This window comes from Symphalangus syndactylus, chromosome 15 (genome assembly GCF_028878055.3).
Source record: "Symphalangus syndactylus isolate Jambi chromosome 15, NHGRI_mSymSyn1-v2.1_pri, whole genome shotgun sequence".
In the NCBI taxonomy this organism is placed as follows: Eukaryota; Metazoa; Chordata; class Mammalia; order Primates; family Hylobatidae; genus Symphalangus; species Symphalangus syndactylus.
In genome coordinates, this window is record NC_072437.2 from 22,231,976 (window position 1) to 22,253,541 (window position 21,566).

Consider the following 21,566-nt stretch of genomic DNA (forward strand, 5'->3'; position numbering starts at 1 on the left):
GTATGGAGTTCTTCCTATTTTATTTGCCAGTTATCTGCGTACACACATTTCCTTAAGTAATTGCAGTCATAATGTAGGTACACTTTTATATTGTTTCTCATCAGCATTGTGTCATAAATATCATCCCACATTTCCATATGGTTTTCATGATGATTGTTTTACTGTCTTAACTGACTTCTGTGCCTCCTTTAATACAAGGCGTGCCCCATCTTTTTTTTTTTTTTTTTTTTTTTGAGATGGAGTCTCACTCTGTCGACCCAGGCTGGAGTGCAATGGTGTGATCTCGGCTCACTGCAACCTCTACCTCCCGGGTTCAAGCGATTCTCATGCCTCAGCCTCTGGAGCAGCTGGGATTACAGGCACGCGCCACCACACCCGGCTAACTTTTGTATTTTTAGTAGAGATGGGGTTTCAGCATGTTGGCCGGGCTGGTTGGTCTTGAACTCTTGACCTCAGGTGATCTGCCCGCCTCCCCCAAAGTGCTAGGATTACAGGCATGAGCCACTGCACCCGGCCAGCCCTACCCCATCTTTAGGACAGAGGAGTACCAGCCAGAGATACATACTTGTTTGGCTCTGCTGGTTAGAAAGAATAACCTTGCTGCTTTCTGTCTTTCTTTTTTTTTTTTTTTTTTTGAGACAGAGTCTCACTCTGTTGCCCTCGCTGGAGTACAGTGATGTGATCTTGGCTCATTGCAACCTCTGCCTCCTGGCTTCAAGTGATTCTCGTGCCTCAGCCTCCCCAGTAGCCAGGATTACAGGTGTGTGCCATCATGTCCGGCTAATGTTTGTATTTTTGGTAGAGAGGGAGTTTCACCATGTTGGCCAGGCTGGTCTTGAACTTCCGACCTCAAGTGATCTGCCTGCCTTGGCCTCCCAAAGTGTTGGGATTACAGGCATGAGCCACCGTGCCCGACCTCCTTGCTGCTTTCTTTTGCCTTTGGAGAAAGAAAAAATGACTCTCCTCTCACCCCGGCAGTGCTGTTGGAAAGCAGTGTGTTATTTAACGAGTTTTATGTAGTTAATTGCTTTGCCTAGGTTGCTAAGTGAGAATACCCACACTGTGGTGTTACACTCCTGCCGGGCACCTTATCCCTTGCCCAGTTGTATTCGAAACAGGGGTCACCACCTGCAGACTGGGCCCACACATATACTCTGTGAGAGTGTGAGTAAGCATTCACTCAAGACAGCAGAACCACTCCCCTGGCTGTGTCTAGGCTCTGGCTAACTTTGAAGTGGCTGTGGGAGCCTGAGGAGGACAAACAGCTAGAATTCTGCCTGACTGAATTATGTGTGTGTTTTTTTTTTTTTTTTTTGAGACGGAGTCTTGCCCTGTCTCCCAGGCTGGAGTGCAGTGGCGCGATCTCGGCTCACTGCAACCTCTGTCTCCCGGGTTCAAGCAGTTTTCCTGCCTCAGCCTCCCGAGTAGCAGGGACTACAGGCATGTGCCACCATGCCCACCTAATTTTTTTGTATTTTTAGTAGAGGCGGGGTTTCACCATGTTGGTTAGGCTGGTCTCGAACTCCTGACCTCAAATGATCCACCCGCGTTGGCTTTCCAAAGTGCTAGGATGACAGGTGTGAGCCACCGCGCCTGGCCAGAATTATGTTTTTGATTGTCCTTTAGATGAATCTTTTATAAATATATGGTAAATAGTCTGGTTTAAAATAGCTGTTATATCTTGTGTTTCTTTTCAACCTGTTGATTTAGTTAAAAGTTTCAGATGAGAAGGAGATTTGCAGGATAAGTGCCAATATTATGACTTGAAATTACCGCTCTGAATGAACATTCACCCCAAAATAGGACCAGTCTGCTTTTCAGCAGAATCATACTGTATGCATTTTGAATGGCAGGGCAGTAGTCATTGAAATAATACGTTCCTTGTATAAAGTTTTCATCCTGTACAAGGTGCATAAGTGGGTCAGGGGCAATATTGAGCCATAGCGTTGAATAGCGTTGAGTGGATGCTTGGCTGTGCCCAGTGCCCCACGAGGACTGGAGCGTCGAGGGAGGTGTCTGCCTGTTGGCACTGAGACTGTGAGTAGCTGCACATCATTTCAGGGTTTGCTGCCAACTGGTGTCAGATCAGTTTAGGTCCCAGAGGAGTTGGAAAAACTGTTGGTTTTCGGAGACTTTGGATTTTGAAACTTTGGATAAGGGACATGGACCTTTACTACTACCCTTCTATTATTACTGTTTTTTAAGAGATGGGAGTTCACTATGTTGCCTAGTCTGGACTTGAACTCCTGGGTCAAGTGATTCTCCTGCCTCAGCCTCGAGTGGCTGCAAAAGTGGGGACTACAGGTGCATGCCACAGTGCCTGGCTTTTTTTTTTTTTTTTTTTCCTTTCAGTGATACGAGATATGAGAAGTTAGTGCTCCTGAATTTTGCTGGAACTCATTTGCTTTTTCTCTTTGTTCAGATTTTCAAATTTTTCTTTCTGGTATGATTGGTTGTCTTTAGTGATTTAACTTTTGTGAGAAATGGAAACTATTTGGATAGAAGTACACTTCAAGAAAAAGAGGGAGTGTTGTCAGGCTTTGTTGTAAAGATCTTTGCTATTTTAGGAAAAATGGTACGTAATTGTAGACTTTGTGGCCATTTAATAGCATGTCAAAAACTAGGAAGGGATCGTATGAGTCCATTTTCATACTGCTATGAAGAAATACCTGAGACTGGGTAATTGATAAAAAAGATTTAATGGACTCATAGTTCCACATGGCTGGGGAGGCCTCACATGGTGGAAGGCGAAAGAGGAGCAAAGTCACATCTCATGTTGGCAGGCAAGAGAACATACGCAGGGGAACTGCCCTCTATAAAACCATCAGATCTCGTGAGACTTACTGTCATGCGAACAGCACGGGAAAAACCCTCCCGTGGTTCGGTTACCTCCCACTGGGTCCCTCCCACAACACGTGGGGATTATGGGAGCTACAATTCAGGATGAGGTTTGGGTGGGGACACAGCCAAACCATATCAGGGATATATTAATATGCATTTTTCTTTTTTTTTTTTGAGACGGAATTTCGCTCCTGTTGCCCAGTCTGGAGTGCAGTGGTGCAACCTCCACCTCCTGAGTTCAAGAGATTGTTCTGCCCTCAGGCTCCTGAGTAGCTAGGATTACAGGCCTGTGCCTCCATGCCTGGCTAATTTTGTACTTTTTTTTTTTTTTTTTAGTAGAGACAGGGTTTCTCCACGTTGGTCAGGCTGGTCTGGAACCCCCAACCTCAGGTGATCCGCCTGCCTCAGCCTCCTAAAGTGCTGGGATTACAGATGTGAGCCATCACCCCCAGCCTAGGGATATATTAATATTTTATTGTAATTTACTTCTGTGGTCACTGTTGTTTGATGCAAAAAGAAGCACAGTTTTTCAATTGTAAGAAATAAAGTTTAAAATATGTGGACTGTTTCCAAATACATTCCCAATTTCACTCATAAGTTTGTTGGTTAGTCGCCTGCATATTTTTGTATAGAAAGGAGTTTGGAAATAGCAGTTAAGTTGTGAGGCTAGGCTAGACAAGCCTTTTACTCCAAAGCCTATGTAAACTGTAATCTATGTGAGAGTTAAGTTCCCGGTTCTATGCGAGAGTTAAGTTCCCGGTTCTATGTGAGAGTTAAGTTCCCGGTTCTATGTGAGAGTTAAGTTCCCGGTTCTATGCGAGAGTTAAGTTCCCGGTTCTATGTGAGAGTTAAGTTCCCGGTTCTATGTGAGAGTTAAGTTCCCGGTTCTATGTGAGAGTTAAGTTCCCGGTTCTATGTGAGAGTTAAGATCCCGGTTCTATGTGAGAGTTAAGTTCCTGGTTCTGAAGGCAGGAAGCTAGTTGGCATAAGAGAGTTGGAGGAGGAGGAGGAGTTTTCTTTGTGTTTCTGGGTGCAGGTTTCTGGGTTAGTTCAGGTTGGTCTTTGGGTCTGTGCCAGGCCTGGCTGTGCCCTGCAGTACCCCCTTCTTCATTGTAGTGCCCTCCTGGTGTTGTACCACTCTGGTGTTTACTGCATTCCTCTTTGCTGCACCCCCTGTAGTGGGTTCAGTAGTTCCCATGAAAACAGGATTCCTCCTGTCGAAATTGCTCATCTGGATGCTGGGAAAGTATTCCTAATAGTTCCTAAAACCGGTAGGCCTTCTTAATTATGGGAAGAAAGATGTGTGTTGATCTGAATAGATATCTAATAGGTAGTATATCAGCCACTATAAGGCATAGGAGATGGTGTTTAGAGTTGAAGAGGGGATCTGTCATACGTCTGGTGCAGTGCTGGCATTGGGATTAGATGACTAACAGCTACGTCTTCAAGGAGCTTATGGCCCAGTAGCAGAGGCACATGTGTCGCATACATTTTAGTGGGAAAAAATGCATTTATGGAAGTATAAGGCTCAGAAGTAGCGCAGAGGAGGGGGTAATTAAATATCTAGACGTAGCTGGCTGAAGATTAATAAAGGAAACAACGGCTGAGCTCTGTTCTAGAAGAATTTTTTTTAAAGGCAGAGGGCATCCAGACAGATTAGAATGTTCAAAAGCATGGTGTCTTTAAATAGCACAGAGTGTTTGGAAAAATACAAGGAATCCAATTCTGCTGGACTTAAGGGGAAAGGAAGGGAGAACAAGACACATATGTTGAAGAAGGTAGTCCAGGACCAGATCATATCTGGTTCTAAAATACCTGCTCCCAGACTACCTTGTCACTGTCACCCATGGGACCATGCTGAGTGGTTTGGGCTTTAGCCTATTAGGTGATGTGACATTTCTGGGAAATTTGAATTGGCAGAATGAGACGCATTTTGGGCGTTGACAGTTTGGTGGTTAGACTGGAAAGGAAGGAGGCTGGTCCCCCAGCCAGGAGACCATTGCATTTGCCCAGGTAAAAGCTGATGCCAGATAGAACTGTGCCACCAGTGGGTGGGGAGGAGGAGGGTTTCGAGGGAGGGAGCTGTGGGGGCGAGGGGGGCAGGCTTCAGTGATGATGGCGATGGAGGGAGGGAGGTGCCCTGGGGCGAACGAACACACCCACACACCCAAGTCCATGGGGCTGATGGAAGATCAAGATCCTGTGTAGATAAGGAATTGTGTTTCAGATGAGTGGATTGTGGGTGGAGGAAATGAACTGGCAGTTAGAAATATGGGTCTGGAGCTGGTGGAAGAGTTCAGGCTAGGGACTGAGGCTGGTGACTGATTAATTAGGTCATTTGTGCTAGCAACATGGGACGGCTGTGATCACTATACAGAGGGTGATTGAAGAGGGAGTAGCCCGTGTTTCAGAGCCCAGACTTCATCACACTTGGCTACTCCACCTTGCTTTACCTGCTAGGCAAAGCAGGTTCTGGTCTGAATGTGAGCCCCAGAGTGTCCACACGGCAGCAGCATTGGCCCAGGTGGATGGATGGGGTGCGAGGTGCTGTGGGTGGCTGATCACCAGTGGGAACAGTGTGTCAGCTGGTCGTAAGTCAAGAGTAGCTTGTAATTTCTTAGATGACAGGAGTTTCTTTTAACAAATTTATTAGACAAATCATGTGCCTGAGCTCCACATACCTAATATATGCATCATTTTGACCCTACATCTCTTGTCTAGTTTAGTGGCGGTCACTTCCGAAGTGGGTCCTAAAGTGGTTTTCCAGTGAGTTGCATAGCAGAATTTAAGGCTGTTTAAACAGCCTCGGTCTTGGTTGCACCTGCAAAAATCAGGTAGAAGCCTCTAGGTGAGTTAAACCCAGCAGACTTTCATTTTAACCCAGGTGGGTGATTCTGGGCTTCCAGTGGTGCTGCTTTTACCACCCCTGGTTTGGTGTGGCCCAGGGTGGCTGGCATGATCCTGGCTGGTGTTGATACTCACCATTGGGGCACATACTCATTGTGTTACAGTGTTTGTTTTTTTTTCAATTGTAGGCAAAAGAACAACAACCTCAACTAGTTTAAGCCAAAAGAAAAAGGGGAGATTGATCTGCTCACTGCACTGAAAGGGCTGCCTGCAGTGGGCTTGACTTCCAGTGCAGTGGAACGCGAGGGCTTACTTCTTAGGCAGGTGTGCCCCAGCCGATGATAAAGACGGCTGCCCGCAGCACCCAGCCTTAATGATGTGATCCTGGGGAACAAAGAGCACCTCTTTTTCAGTGGCTCTAGCGCAAGTTCTTAGGCAAGTGCTGAGGGTCCTAGCATAGTCCTTAACCCTGGACTGATCTCTGTGGCAAGAGGAGTGGGGCTCTGGCCAATCCATGCCCCCTGCCAGCCCTGCTGGGAAATCCAGGCCATGCGACTGACATTTCTCCGGGGAAGGAGGAGAAGTCGGGAAAGATAGAGTTCTTCCTGAAGTGGGTCCTGAGTATGGGACCGAATTTCTTGAATTTCTTATCCTGGCACATCGTCAGGAATATGCTGATAAAAGACCTTATCTAGAGAAAGGAAGACATTTACATAAGACAGGGAGGCTGATAGCTCGCAAGGTGTCTCACGCCTGTAATCCCAGCACTTTGGGAGACTGAGGGGGGTGGATCACGAGGTCAGGAGATCGAGACCATCCTGGCTAACATGGTGAAACCCCATCCCTACTAAAAATACAAAAAAAATTAACTGGGCATAGTGGTGGGCGCCTGTAGTCCCAGCTACTCGAGAGGCTGAGGCAGGAGAATGGCGGGAACCCGGGAGGCGGAGCTTGCAGTGAGTGGAGATCGCGCCACTGCACTCCAGCCTGGGTGACTGAGAGAGACTCCGTCTCAAAAAAAAAAAAAAAAAAGACAGGGAGGCTGATATGTGTAGGACGTTTTTCAATTGGTTAAAACCAATCAGGAATTTTCTGTTGAGAGTGAGGTTTTTTTTATTGAGACGGAGTCTCACTCTGTCGCCCAGGCTGGAGTGCAGTGGCGTGATCTTGGCTCACTGCAAGCTCCACCTACCGGGTTCACGCCATTCTCCTGCCTCAGCCTCCCGAGTAGCTGGGACTACAGGCGCCTGCCACCATGCCCGGCTAATTTTTTGTATTTTTAGTAGAGATGGGGTTTCACCGTATTAGCCAGGATGGTCTTGATCTCCTGACCTCGTGATCTGCCTGCGTCTGCCTCCCAGAGAGCTGGGATTACAGGCGTGAGCCACTGCGCCTGGCCGAGAGTGAGTTTTAAACATGGTCATCCAACAATAGGGTTGTGTGTGCTGCCCGGAAGGCAGGGCATGTTGTGCCAGTTATACATGAGGGGAAAAGGGATGGCATGAGCTGAGCGTTCACTGTGTAAAGAGCAGGTCCTGATTATAGTCAGCTATGATGGAGGCTAGGTTGTAAGATACACACTAGACCAAGTGTAATACGAAAAGATAAAAGCAGTGTTAGGATATTTTGGGTGATCATGTTCTTAAACAATTTTTCTTTTTTTTTTTTTCTTTGAGTCGGAGTCTCGCTCTGCCTCCCAGGCTGGAGTGCAGTGGCACTATCTCAGCTCACTGCAACCTCCATCTCCCTGGTTCAAGTGATTCTTGTGCCTCAGCCTCCTGAGTAGCTGAGATTACAGGTGTGTGCCACCATGCCTGGCTAATTTTTGCATTTTTAATACAGACTGGGTTTCACCATGTTGGTCAAGCTAGTCTCGAACTCCTGACCTCAGGTGATCCGCCTGCCTTGGCCTCCGAAAGTGCTGGGATTATAGGTGTGAGCCACCGCGCCTGGCTAACAATTTTCTTTAATATTTGAATGACTTAAGCATTCTAAAATGCCAGGTTTTTAGTTTGTTTTTTATTTTTGTAGAAATGGGAGTCTTACCCTTGCTCAGGCTGTTCTCCACCTTTTGGCCTCAAGCAATCTTCCCACCTTGGCTCCCATAGTGCTCAGATTACAAGGATGAGCCACTGGCGGCCGGCCTAAAATGCCAGGTTTAATCGGGAAAGGGATTTTGGAGTTTTATCTAGGTGATTTGCTTTTAGTTGCTTTAATCTGTGAGAGGTGCAGTGTTTTAGATAACCTGGAGGTCTGGAATGACCATGAGTACAACCTGGCAGGTTGTATTGGAGCGCCTGTGATGTTGCTGTTTTAGTCAGAGGTAATTTTAGTAATTAAAGTGAAACGTCCTGTTTTTTAAAGTAAGTTCTGTTCTGTAAAGAGCAGTAGGTATTAAATGTCTTTGGGAAGTATGGACTGTTTGGGGGGTTTCCTGGAATAATGAGGACGTTTGTTGTTATTTTTTCACAGCCTTGTATTTCAGTTTTTTTCTTTAAAGGGAGTAAGTTGCATATAGGGGGCTTAAATGATTTATTGACAAGAAAAAAAAAACGCACCAGAACCAATTCATCATCATCTTCATTCCCCTTTCTCGTCTTCCTTTTTTTTTTTTTTTTTGAGACGGAGTCTTGCTCCATCGCCCATCAGCCAGGCTGGAGTGCAGTGGTGCGATCTCGGCTCACTGCAACCTCCGCCTCGTGGGTTCAAGCAATTCTCCTGCCTCAGCCTCTGGAGTAGCTGAGATTACAGGCACCTGCCACCACACCTGGCTAATTTTTGTATTTTTAGTAGAGGTGAGGTTTTACCATGTTGGCCAGGCTGGTCTCAAATTCCTGACCTCAGGTGATCCGCCCACTTTGGCCTCCTAAAGTGCTGGGATTACAGGCGTGAGCCACCAAGCCAAGCCTCATGTTTCTCCTTTTTCTTGCTTTTTTTCAGCCTCAGAAACTCCCTTTGTCCTGCATCGGGTATTCCTTCAGCCCAGCCTGCAGCAGGATCCTTCTCGTGCTGCTCCTCCTTTTCCTAGGCTACTGGGCATCTGCAGCAGTGTCGTCTCTCCCATCCCTCCCAATCTCTGTGCAGCGTCACCCACAGATAGGCCGAGATGTTTTCTTTGAATTTTGGGTGATGCTCAGAACAGAACTGGAAAAAGGCCAAAGGAGGCTTCTTGGGTGCCTGGAATCCTTTAGCTGCTTTTTCATTCCCTGGAGGGAGAGATGTAGGTTTCATTTCTCTTCCTGACAGGCCTGGCCCACCTTGTCTGCATCTTCACCTTTCCTTTCTCTTTGGCGGATGTGGCCTTCCACCTCTGCCAGCACCTCTGAGAAAACTCAGAGGAGCTCCCGAAGCCTCTGGGCACTGCTGCTTGTGCTCCCCACCGGCAGGTTTGCACATGAACGCATGTGATGACGTTGGCCCCATCCGCTTCTGGGGACCTCCTTCACCCTTTCGTCAGCAAGGCCCAGGGTTGCCGAGTGCCCATCCAGCTCTCACGCACCCCACAGGGACTCTGGAGCTTAGCCTACTGTGGTGGCCGTCATTATTTTTTAAATAAACTTTATTTATTTTTTTTTTTTTAGAGCAGTTTTGGAGCACAACAAAATTGAGTGTAAGGTGCAGAGATTTCCCATCCCCTTGGCTCCAACACGCATGGGGCCTCCCCTGGTGTCAGCATCCTGTGCCAGAGTGGTGCGTTTGTCACAGCTGATGAGCCTGCGTTGACATGCCATCATCACCCGAATCCATCGCTGACACTGGAGCTCACTCTTGGTGATGTACGTTCAGTGGGTTTTGACAAATGTGTAGTGACATGCATCCACCACTGGAGCGTCCTACAGGATAGTTCCACTGCCTGGAAATCAGTGAGGGCATCCTGAAAACGTGTCCTCTTGGCCCCACTCAAGTGGTTTTCTGCAGATGCCATCTTCCCCTTGTTGGCTGCCTCGGTTTCTGACTAGACCGAAGGCAGTTTCTCTGGAGTAGCAGATCCTAGGTCCCCCTGGCTGGTCTGCCACTCAGAAAGCTGCCTGTCCTTGGGGTTCTCGAGGCGCCCTCGGTAGCCACCCTGGACCTCCACAAGGTCAGATTCTAATGGGCAGTTCTCACAGCTCTTTTTGGTCCTCTGTTCCCCCATTCACTTCAAGGCCAGGTTTAAAAGCTGAATACGTGTCCTTCTCTAAGGAGGGCCTCCTGCTTTGTTTTCTCTGCCTCAAATTTCCCTTAGTCCTTTCCCAGCTGGGTTGAGTGGAAGACGACCTCGTCCCGCTCAGCTGCAGTTGGTTTGCCTCTCTGCTGTCCCATAGCCACTTGTGCCCCCAGCTGGCCTGTCCCCACCTTGCTGACCACAGCTTCTCCCATGTTTCTGATCAATTTGGTACCCAGCGTCCAGGGTCTACGTCCCTTCCCATCATCCCTGTCCCTGTGGGTGGTCACTGTAGGGAGGGGAAAATACCCCATAGTGCCTCTCCCTACTGATGTAAAGATTCCTTTGAATAAAAATCAAGCTATTATGAAGTTTAATTTATTCAAAATATAGAATCAATACATGACTAATTGTTTAAAAATTAGACAATACAGAAGTATGATTTTATTCCCCGGGGTAACTAATGTGGAGAGGAAAGATTCTGTGGTTCCCTTAATTGCGAAGGATTGTTCACTATCGTACATTTAGAACTGAAGAGAAGGCTTGCGAAGGCCATTTGACTTTTTTTTTCCTTCCTTATAGCAGCAGTTCCATCAGCAATGTCACGAACCTCTAACCAAGACCCCTCAAGCGATCCAATTTCTGCCAGCACTTAAGTGCTTTTCATATTCCTGATGAGACATGATGCTCATTTCTCAACAAAGATTTATTGAATGTCTGCTATGTTTAATGCACCATGGTGGAGCCTGGGCAAGATGCCTACGCTATACCTGCTGTCCTTAATGGACTCACAGGCCAGCTTCGGGCAGACATTCCAGCAAGCATTGGAGTCCAGGCTAATAGTAACCAGAGACAGGCACAAACTGGGTGAAAGAAAGGAACCCTTCCTGGAGGAGTCAGCATTTGAGTAGTTCCTGAAGGTGCTAGTGGGTAGAGGGCATTCCAGGCAGGTGGGTCTCTTCACAGAGTGGACTGTAGTTTGGGTTGCCTGACACAGATGAGAAGGGTTAGGTTTTTCCTTCCTCCCTCCTACATGAAATAATGGGAAAGAAGCCGTGATAGAAAGATTTAGTTTGGAGTAGGATAAAAGTGCTAAGAAAAAAAAAAGAGAAAGTATGACGGGGGTTCCAAGTCTCCTTAATGGATTAGATAACTCAGAATAGCCTTGAAGAAGGCTTGGTGGCCTCATAGCTTATTTCTGATTTTGCTTGAGGGACAGAAGACAAGGAGAAATGGGAAATGTAGGTAAGTCTTGAATTTTATTTATTTATTTATTTATTTTTTTGAGACAGAGTCTCACTCTGTCGCCCAGGCTGGAGTGCAGTGGCGCGATCTCGGCTCACTGCAAGCTCTGCCATCTGGGTTCATGCCTCAGCCTCCCGAGTAGCTGGGACTACAGGCGCCCACCACCACGCCCAGCTAATTTTTTGTATTTTTAGTAGAGATGGGGTTTCACCATGTTAGCCAGGATGGTCTCGATCTCCTGACCTCGTGGTCCACCCGCTTCAGCCTCCCAAACTGCTGGGATTACAAGTGTGAGCCACCACGCCCGGCCAAGTCTTGATTTTTATAGGCTGGTCACAATATATATGCATGTATTTCTTTTTTTAAGTTGAACTTAATCTTCAACTTAATTCAGAAGTTGATTAAGGAACTTAATTCAGAAATTGATTCAGAAGGTTTTCTTTTTGCTTTTATTGTTAAAGCATTGAATTGAAAACACTGGAAACAGTAAGCTTTATAAATGGTTTCATTTTATTTTGCATACTTAGAATTGGGCATCTGGAACTAAACAAGAGAGTTTATGCAAAATAACATGCAAATGAGTATTTTTTTACCTTTGAGCCCAGAGCTTTAGGCTTCTACCCTGCTGGGAAAAGGATGCTGTGTCCCTGAGCTTTCATGGGACACCAGTATATGTATTAGAAACCACAACTGGACTTGAGTGATGGTTACTGATGGTTTGTCTTTAGAGAGAAGACAAAACTACAAGAAAGAGGCCATTTCTTTTTGTTGTTGTTTTTGGAGAGAGGGTCTTGCTTCCTCACCCAGGCTGGAGTGCAGTGGTGTGATCGTGGCTCACTGTAGCCTCTACCTCCCAGGCGCAGGCGATCCTCCTGCCTCAGCTTCGAAGTAGCAGGGACTACAGGTGTGCACCACCTTGCCCAACTATTTTTTGCAGGGACGGGGTCCCCCTATGTTGCTCAGGCTGGTCTCAAACTCCTGGGCTCAAGCGATCTTCCCACCTTGACCTCCCAAAGTGCTGGGATTATGGGCATGAGCCACTGTGCTTGGCCTGTTCCTATGTAAAATGAAAAAGAAGAAACAAGAAAGTTTTTACTGCTTCTAGAGAATTCCCTCAGTTGTAAATGACTAATAGTGTTAATGACATTTCATGAACTAGGATGAAAATCTTTGTGGAGTATCGAATTGAGTCATCAAAGGGAAACCTGCAGTGTTCCAACTTTAGCCACTGTAAATAAAGTGTATTAATGAGCTAGTAGTATGCTGCAGATGACCCGCCTGTGGAAGTGAGATTCTTGTGGAAAAGTCAAGATCATTGAAGAGATGTGAGACCACCTAACTCTGTGAGGTTACACCAGGCATAGTCAGGAGGGAAGGAAATAGGTAGCTACTGTGGTCTGAATGCTTATGTCTCTCCACAGTCATGTTGTAAATCTTAGTGCAATTGTGTTTCAAGGTGGGGCCTTTAGGAGGTGATTAGCTGATGAGGGTTCTGCCTTCATGAATGGAATTAGTGCCTATCTTAGGCTGTTCTTCTGTTGCTATAAAGTAATTTATAAAGGAAAGAGGTTTAGTTGGCTTATGGTTCTGCAGGCTGTACAGGAAGCATGGTACAGGCTTCTCTTTGGCTTCTGGGGAGGCCTCAGGGAGCTTTGACTCATGGCCGAAGGTGAAGTGGGAACAGGCAGTCACATGGCGAGAGTGGGAGCAATGGAGAGAGAGGGAAGGTGCCACATACTTCTAAACAACCAGATCTTGCTGGAACTCACTATTACGAGGACAGCACCAAGCTGCGAGGGATCCACTCCTATGATCTAAACACCTCCCAGCAGGCCCCACCTCCAACACTGGGGATTGCATTTCATCGTGCAATTTGAAGAGGACCTCCAACCATATCAGTGCCCTTACAAAAGAAGTCTGAGGGAGCTTCTTTGTCCCTTCTGCTATGTGAGGACAGAGCTAGGAGGTGCCATCCGTGATGAATGGCACTCAGTACACGCAGAATCTGCCAGTGCCTTGACCTTGGACTTCCCAACCTCCAGAACTGTAAACAATGAATTGATGTTGTTTATAAAAGTTGCACAGTCTAAGCTGACTAAGACAGAAGCATTTAGGCTAATGGAGGAAGTTGCACAAGCATTGCTGGTGGTTAGCTGCATATGTTTCAAATGGTCAGAAGAAAAGAATTCTCTTCACTGAAATTGTTGTGTTTCACAGCATGTGTTATCTACATGGTCTCAGGATAATGTCTCCTTTGGGGCTTGTATTAGCAGCAGCCTAATTGCAGGAGGCCCCTGCCTCATGACCGTTGTTCTACCTTGGGGCAATGATTGGGGTCTTCTTTATTTGTTATTACTAAAGGGCATACCTTGGAAGAGCCACATGTGTATTGAAGGTCATATGGTAGATCCAGTCATTTACTCTATTTTTTTTTTTTTTTTTTTGAGACAGAGTCTCACTCTGTCACCTGGGCTGGAGTGCAGTGGCATGATCTTAGGTCACTGCAACCTCCACCTCTCAAGTTCAAGTGATTCTCCTGCCTCAGCCTCCCGAGTAGCTGGGATTACAGGTGCCCGCCACCATGTCCGGCTAATTTTTGTAATTTTAGTAGAGACAAGGTTTCACCATGTTGGCCAGGGTGGTCTCGAACTCCTGACCTCAGGTAATCAGCCCACCTCGGCCTCCCACAGTGCTGGGATTACAGGCGTGAGCCACCGTGCCCAGCCATTTATTCTATTTTCATGTAGAAAGATGTGACACGAGGGAGAATAATAGTGAAGTGTACGCATCATCAGCTGTGCGATTTGAGGGTAAACCCTTGAGATGAGACAGTTTTTTGTCATTTGATGATTTATTTTCCTATCTCAGCCTTTAGTTGGAATTTACTGGGTGTGCCTGTCACTTGTGATTCAGCTGCTTCTTTATGTAGCATTGGCAGTTGTGGCTTAGAAAGGACAACACAGCTGAGGCTGCAGGTCACACCATAATGGGAACAGGGGAGCACTTACTATGTCCAGTTTTAAAAAAAACTTTATTTTTGCCCCAGGAAAATAAGAAAAAATTGTCTTATTTTAGCCCTAGGAAAATAAGAAAACGTCTTATTTTTAGCCCCAGGAACTATAATATGTATGCATTTCTGTGTATTTTTTACAGGTGAGTAAACTAAGGCCTAGAGAGGCAAATAACTCGTAAGAGGTGGAGGTGGATTTGAACCCACATGCACCTGGCCGTAGACTCCACGTTCTTCTCTTCATGTGGTGTCAGCTCCTCCAGTAGATTAGCTGTTGGAGCAGGGAGTTAGAGTCTCTCTGAGTTCTTAAGGGGTTGGTGGCCCAGCTGCATAAATAGCCTCATCTACCATGAGGGTTTAGCAGTAGTTTGCTCTGTGTGGATTGGGACTACAGTGTGGGATCGGTTTACTGGAGATGAGAAGGTGAATGAGGCTGTGATATGGAAGTATAGGAAAGGTGCTTGTACATCATGTATTTTCTCAGTTTGCTCCTTTGGTCACAAAGAGTTGGTAATAAGAAGAAGTTTACTAAATTGATGGCTGAATACAACTGGGAGCCTTGCAGAGAAAACCATTTCACAGCTACTGATTTTACTCCTAATCTTGCCTCCCCAGCCCATGGTGTGTCATTACAGGAATCCTGGACAAAAGGTGTCTCAGTAGAAATACTGGAAAACCAGCTCACTGCAAACAACCTATTGACTTTTTATCATAGTTGATCATTAATTTTATTTTATTTTATTTTTATTTATTTTTTTTTGAGATGGAGTCTCGCTCTGTCACCCAGGCTGGAGTGCAGTGGCGCGATCTCGGCTCACTGCAAGCTCCGCCTCCTGGGTTCACGCCATTCTCCTGCCTCAGCCTCTCCGAGTAGCTGGGACTACAGGTGCCCGCCACCATGCCCGGCTAATTTTTTTGTGTTTTTAGTAGAGACGGGGTTTCACCGTGGTCTTGATCTCCTGACCTCGTGATCCACCCGCCTCGGCCTCCCAAAGTGCTGGGATTACAAGCCTGAGCCACCAAGCCCGGCCCATTAATTATATTTTAAAGAAATAGGATCTCCTTCTGTCGCTTAGGCTGGAGTGTGTGGTGCGGTAATGGCTAACTATAGCCTCGAACTGGTGGGCTCAAGCAGTCCTCATGCCACAGCCTCTAGAGTAGCTGGGACTACAGGCATGTGCCACTGTGCCTGGCTCATTGTTTAAATTTTTGGTGGAGATGAGGTCTCATTATGTTGCCCAGACTGGTCTGTAACTCCTGGCCTCAAACGATTCTCCCACCTTGGCCTCCCAAAGTGCTTAGGTTGACAGGTGTGAGCCACTGGGCCTGGCCACAATTTTAATATAAATTTTAATATAAAAGTTACCCCTTAAAACAATTAGATATGGAAGGAAGGGAGAGCACAGATGTTCAGGGCTTCAGAGATCCAGGTGTGAGTAACTAGAGTCCACATGACAAACACAAGGAGTTCATGTGTTCTGGCCTTTTTTTAGTCATGAAAGTCCATTTTCTTGGCTCTTCTGAGCCTATTGCTTGGTTCTTGACATCTCACTGGAAGTTAAAAATGGGAATTTGACTTTCTGTGATAGGGGCTGCCCCATCTGCATTTGTAGGGTTGGAGCTCAGGCCTGTTGTGGGCGATGTGTGGAGGATAAGCTGGGTTGGTTGACTGCGAGACCAGGTGGAAGGACACGCAGCCCATCTGGTGGTGAGTGAGGCCACTTGTGGCCAGGGGACTGAAGGAAGTCCCTGTTCACCATATTCTTGGCAAAATCTGGTCTCCTTCTGGCATAGATTCAGCTTTTGACAGGTCTGGGGATTTCATTTTTTTTTTTTTTTTTTTTTTTACAGCAAAATTATAAAAAAGGCTTTTAAAGTGAATTACTCGTGTGTTTTTGTAAGAGTTGGTAGATAGAAGGCTTTTGAAAGTAAGGGCTTTCTGAGATGGGCCAGGCCATTTGAGATCTGCCTGAACTGCTCACCAGATCATCTGGGATAACACTGCCTTTGGGAGAAGGTGCCACGCTGTGTACCAGCGGCCCTTTCGCAGCTGTCTCTTGTGAACAGGGGTTGGGGGACAGTGGGGGTGGACACTAGGCATCAGGTGGACCCCAGCACCCTACCCAGCCTTTGCAGCAGTGGTCATCTGTGCGCTGTCTTTTAAACTGAACAATTTCATGTATCAAAAGTTATTCCTGTTCTCTTAGCCTTCATCAGTGAAACCCAGAATGACAAGGACTTTAAGATTGGTGTTGAATTATATTCAGATCTTAAGCAATTCCTGTGATCTCCCAATTTCTTTAAACTTTCATGGTTTTTTTAGCTTCAGAAGAAGAGTTTTAAGGTAACATTTTTTTCTTGAATGATTTCTCTTTTTTTGTATTTTCGTTTTGTCAGTTTTCCTTATGGAAAGAATTGTTTAAAAGTCATGCAGTAATTACAGTGTTTGGTGTAATACAATTCAGGATGTTTCATCTAATATAGAAAGACATTTGCCGCTTTTAGCTTCTTTATTATTATCCGTATTGATTTAGGGTAATGGATTTGAGTTTTCTGATCACTGACTTTGAGCAGCCAGGAATAAACTTAAAATCTTCTTCCTGAAGCCAAGTCTGGCACTTTCTTTTTTTTTTTTTTGAGATGGAGTCTTGCTCTGTCACCCAGGCTGGAGTGCAGTGGCTCCATCTCGGCTCACTGCAAGCTCTGCCTCCCGGGTTCACGCCATTCTCCTGCCTCAGCCTCCCGAGTAGCTGGGACTACAGGCGCCCGCCACCACGCCCGGCTAATTTTTTGTATTTTTAGTAGAGACGGGGTTTCACCGTGGTCTCGATCTCCTGACCTCGTGATCCACCCGCCTCGGCCTCCCAAAGTGCTGGGATTACAGGCGTGAGCCACTGCGCCTGGCCTAGTCTGGCACTTTTTGATCTGCACGTGTGTACATTAAAAATTGAGATGTTGCCCTGCTTTTCCCGAAGCATGCCTGTGTGAAACAGGCTCATTGCTAACTGGGACAGTGCAGAAAAACAGAGAGAACATACTGTTAACATCTCAGTGCACATCATTCCACATGTTTTCTTTGGATGTGTGTATGAGTATGCCTGTCCCTCAACCAAAAGGGGACCAACTCCGGTCATTAATTTTACATTGATGTCTACCTAGGTAGTTTGCAACTTTAAAAACATTTTTGGAAAACTTTGGACATATGAATCTTTTCACTTGTCTATTTCCCCTGGGATAAACTAACTGGAAGTGGGGTTTTTGCCTTTTGCTTATTTTCATTTTCAGGTATGGAACATCTTTTCTGATCAGTTTTCCATCTTTTTAGCGCTTCCATTCTTTAGATGATGTGCCTTTATGTCATTGTTTTCTACTTTTTGCTGCTTTTAATGTAATGTTTATTTTGATAATGATTTTTATTACCTTTATCTCTAGCTGTGTTAATGCTTTTTGGAGACTTAAAAGGTGCTCCAAATTGTCTGTTATTTCTTTGAGAGTTGTGAGAAGTATTTTTCTGAAATGTTTCCCCTCTCCCTTGGGAATTCGGAAATATTTTCCTTTTGCTTGTTTTCTTTTTCACCACTGTCTTTCCTTGTAGAGGCGTCTCCGCATGCCTCGGTGTGGATTCTTTGGCTTAAGAGGGGACCTGCCATGTACCCTGGCCTGGGGTTGGCGTGGAGGGTGTGGAGCACTGCCTCCTGGGGCGGGCGGCTCTGTCCTCTCCTCTCCGGCCTGCCCTGCCTTCTGCCAGCGGGCTGTGCCTCTGCCTGCTCTACCCTGCGGGATGAGATACTCCAGGGGGGCTGCGCCACTCCCAGTAGGGCCCTTGCTCCCCAGATGCAGGGTCAGGGCCCAGTTGCCTGGGGCCCACAGTGCAAAGCTGGCCTCTCTTTCAGGAAGCCTTCCTGGTTAGGGAAGTGGAGATGCCCTCGTGGGCCAGGCCTGCTAGGGGCTTCTGTGTCTGCAGTTGGGCCACGGGAACGTACCTGCCACCTCAGTTTTAGAGCCGCCTGCCCCTGTGCTGGCCTAGGGTCCTGCTGTGTTCTCAGCCTGGGGCAGAGGTCAGTGTGCCCAGCAGGTAGTTTCTGTCATCTGTGGGTTCAGGTGAGAGTAGTTCCTAGTATTATTGCAGATGGACTTTTCTTCTCACACTCCTTCCTTTATTAACTTCAGCGTGGGCCACAGAAACCTAACGTAAATGCACCTTTCATTTAATGGCTTTTACTGGAAGCCTCTTCGTAGCTATTTTTAAACCTGAGGTCCACTAACACTCCAGATTAGAGCCAGGATACTCACACTTGCCAATTTACATTGTGTGCTGTTCTTATGAAGCCTAGGATCAAGAAAGACCCAGAAGTAAAATCAAGTTTCTTTTGTATAGCATGTGGTTTATGCGTGTGGGTGACCGAGTCTGCCGGATACTGAGTCGTGGATGGCAGCTTCTGGCGGTGATCCGTTCAATAGAAACCATTGATGACCGGCACCACATCTGCAGGCTTCACCCTCGGGGCGGCTGGCAGCTCCTCTGTCGCAGTCGGGGGGTGTCCTGTGTCCTACCATAGTTCAGCACCATCCTTGGGGGCCACTTGGGAGTAGAGGGCTTCCGGGCCACAGTGTGGGGTCTCCTGTTGCTGCCTCCCCTCTCTCTGTGTTCTGTCTCTCTGCACCGATCAGACCTGCGTCTTCGGGTCCACGCCCACCCTGGCCTCACCTGCTGCTTCTCAGCTGCTGTTGATGGAGACCAGCTGTTTGACCTTTCGTAGTGTGTGCCTTTATTACACACCAGAATGTTCTGAGAGCAGGACTGAGGCCCCCCTCTGAGAGGTGCAGTTTGGGCGGACCGGGAATTTGGGGCAGCTGTGTTTGTGCTTGGAGACTTTTTTTGCTTGGTGCTTCTGGAGGGTCGAGGTTTCTGAAATCTGAGTGCCGAATCAAACTTGAGTTGTATTGAGAGAGCCGCAGTTAAGTAAATGTATGCAGACTTCCTGTCGGGTCCAGCCGCGGGAGCACATTTGTTGCATTATTCATTTGGTTTGCCTTTCAAGTGTTTAGTTCTCTTTTTTGGGGAAAAAACAACTCCATGGGGGCACTTGGATATAGAGGATTTTCCCGAAGCTGTAAACTTTGGAGGATGTCATGACTGGTCTCCTCTGAGCCGGAGCGGAGCCGAGGCCTCTCTCCCCTCCCCCGGCCTTTGCTAGCACATCTAGGCCCCCGGGGGCTTCAGTCATTGGGCCTTCCAGGTCCACGCTAGCTGGCTGCTGTTTTCTGCTACAGGGAGTGGTGGATCTGAGACTTTGTACTCCGTCCCATCGTCTCCACAAATACGCCCGTTCCTGTCAGGCTTCGTGTTCTGGTGTTGTTTGGAAATGAGGGGGTCTAGATTTCAACTGACCTCTTACGGACATACAGGGTAAGCATTGGCACTTGGACGTGTAGATGGAAAAAGTAAAGACAAACGCATAAAAAGTAGATTCCACCATCAGCCTTTCTAGGGCTGTGGTCTGCTTTGCTTTCCGTCACTTTCACTCCAGGAACAAGGGACTAATACGGAAAGGAACCTAGGAACCGGGAAACCCGAGCATTTATTAGGCTCAGCTGTATGATTTTTAATGTGTGTTTCTTTATCTGAAGTGCATGAACTACCTTGTAGGCTGTTTCTTGGGTCTAGAAAGGCATTTATATTTATATGCTGGTTTCCTGAAAAACACAGAGTGCCCTGTGAGTGTGAAGGGTTATTGTGTTGTCACTTGAGTTGACCCCGGAGTTTGTGAGGCTGGCCCTCTTCTGGTTACCATCAGTAAAAGGCAGGGCTGGGAGGAAGTTGGAACCAACCAATTGGTAGAGACTGGCCGTTTTTTTTTTTTTTTTTTTTTTTTTTTTTTTGTGCATAGGATGAATATATTGTTTTTGTCAGTCCTTTTTACCTTAACAGACGAGAGAGTTGGCTGGAATGGTCCCTACTCAGCAATATTTATTTAGGTTTGCACACCTTCCAAAACGTTGCTTATTTAAGTCCCGTTTACAATGCTTTAAAATGGCTGACATACCAGTCAGCGCTAGGGTCGGTGGAGTGTGATGTCAAGAAAATATTAAATCGTGAGAGCTGATTACCATGCCCAGAAAATAACAGTTTTGTAAATGACCTTTGTCTTCAAGTCGGGATAAGAAATGAGTTATAAACAGCCCATGGTTAAAGTCCTAGTGGATCCTTGGAGAACAGCGGGTGTAGATGGAATGAGCTTTGACGCACTTGTGTTCTGCGTCCTTTGATCTGTGCCAAGGAAGAGATTGCTTTGAAATGCACAATTTTATTTTCTCAACTAAGTATTGTAGCAGCAGTAATGGAGTAGTGAGTGGAAAAGTATTGCTCACTCTATTCCCCGTTTCCCGGAATTTATGTGATACACCCTGCTTACCCCCAGGCTTCAGTAATACCAGCGCCTGCTGTTTAGATGTGCAGATAAAATACACTTCCTCATGGTAAAAGGGTAAAGTGTCATGGATGAGGGCACAGGCTGTTAAGACAAACTGGTTCAAATCTTTCCTACAGTTCATCTCACCTTGGTATTCTGGTTTCCTTATCTTTGAAGAGATGAGGATTACATGATTTAATTCTGTAGGGACAGCATTTGGTACATTTATTACATTGGCAGCTTCTAAGTCAAAAATAAGAAATATCTCTTGAAATAATTTAAAAGTTTATTGTAAATTAGGTTATAATTTTCCCAAACCCTCCCACTTTCTGGCTCTGATGCTGACATCATGGTCTCTATTCTCTGCTCACAACCTCAAAAGTTTTCATAATACTGCTATTAGGAAAACACTGTTTCCTTTGAACATCTGAACAGAGACAAACTGCTCTTCATAGTTGGTTGGGATGCAGCTGAAAGTGTTGGGTCCTGATTTTGATCAGTTTGAAGCTGTTCCCAGACCGAATTGAAGGTCAGGCTGCTACTTCTCGTGGCCCAGTAATGAGATGCAGATGAACTGGGGAGGAAGAGAGTTTTTATTTCCTGCAGCTGGTTACAGGGAGAAGGCCTGGAAATTATCCCCAGACCAACTCAAAATTACAAAGTTTTCCAGAGCTTATATACCTTCTAAGCTATATATGCCTGTGTGTAAGTGTGCATCTAAAGACGTTAGTGAGTAACTTCTCTTAGTCTATAACTAAGGTCTGAGTCCTGAAGGCCTTCCTCTGGAGCCTCAGTAGATTTCCTTAATCTAAATGGGTCAGGTACTGGGGTAGATTACCCTTATTTTGTCTCCTGCTAAATCACAGAGGTTTGGGGAGTTCCTTCAGATGCCTAATAACCTTGTCTGTGGAGGCCTGGGGAGCTTCTTCAAACTCCCAGTAAAACTTATTTAATCCTAAACGGGTCCTGTTAAGAATTCTTTGGTTATTTTGTCATGCTTTAAGGCCCAGGAAAGTCCTAGGCAAAACTCTTGGTGGACTTTTGTTATATTCCAGGCTTTGTATAA

At 46.3% G+C, this 21,566-nt stretch overlaps 1 protein-coding gene and 1 pseudogene across 3 annotated transcripts in view; both read left to right on the forward strand.

Annotated features, from left to right (window-relative positions):
- STK24 (serine/threonine kinase 24) overlaps positions 1-21,566 on the forward strand; it is a 129,514-nt gene that overhangs the window by 15,676 nt on the left and 92,272 nt on the right. The window lies entirely within an intron of this gene.
- Positions 8,316-15,898, forward strand: LOC129463817 (uncharacterized; annotated as a pseudogene).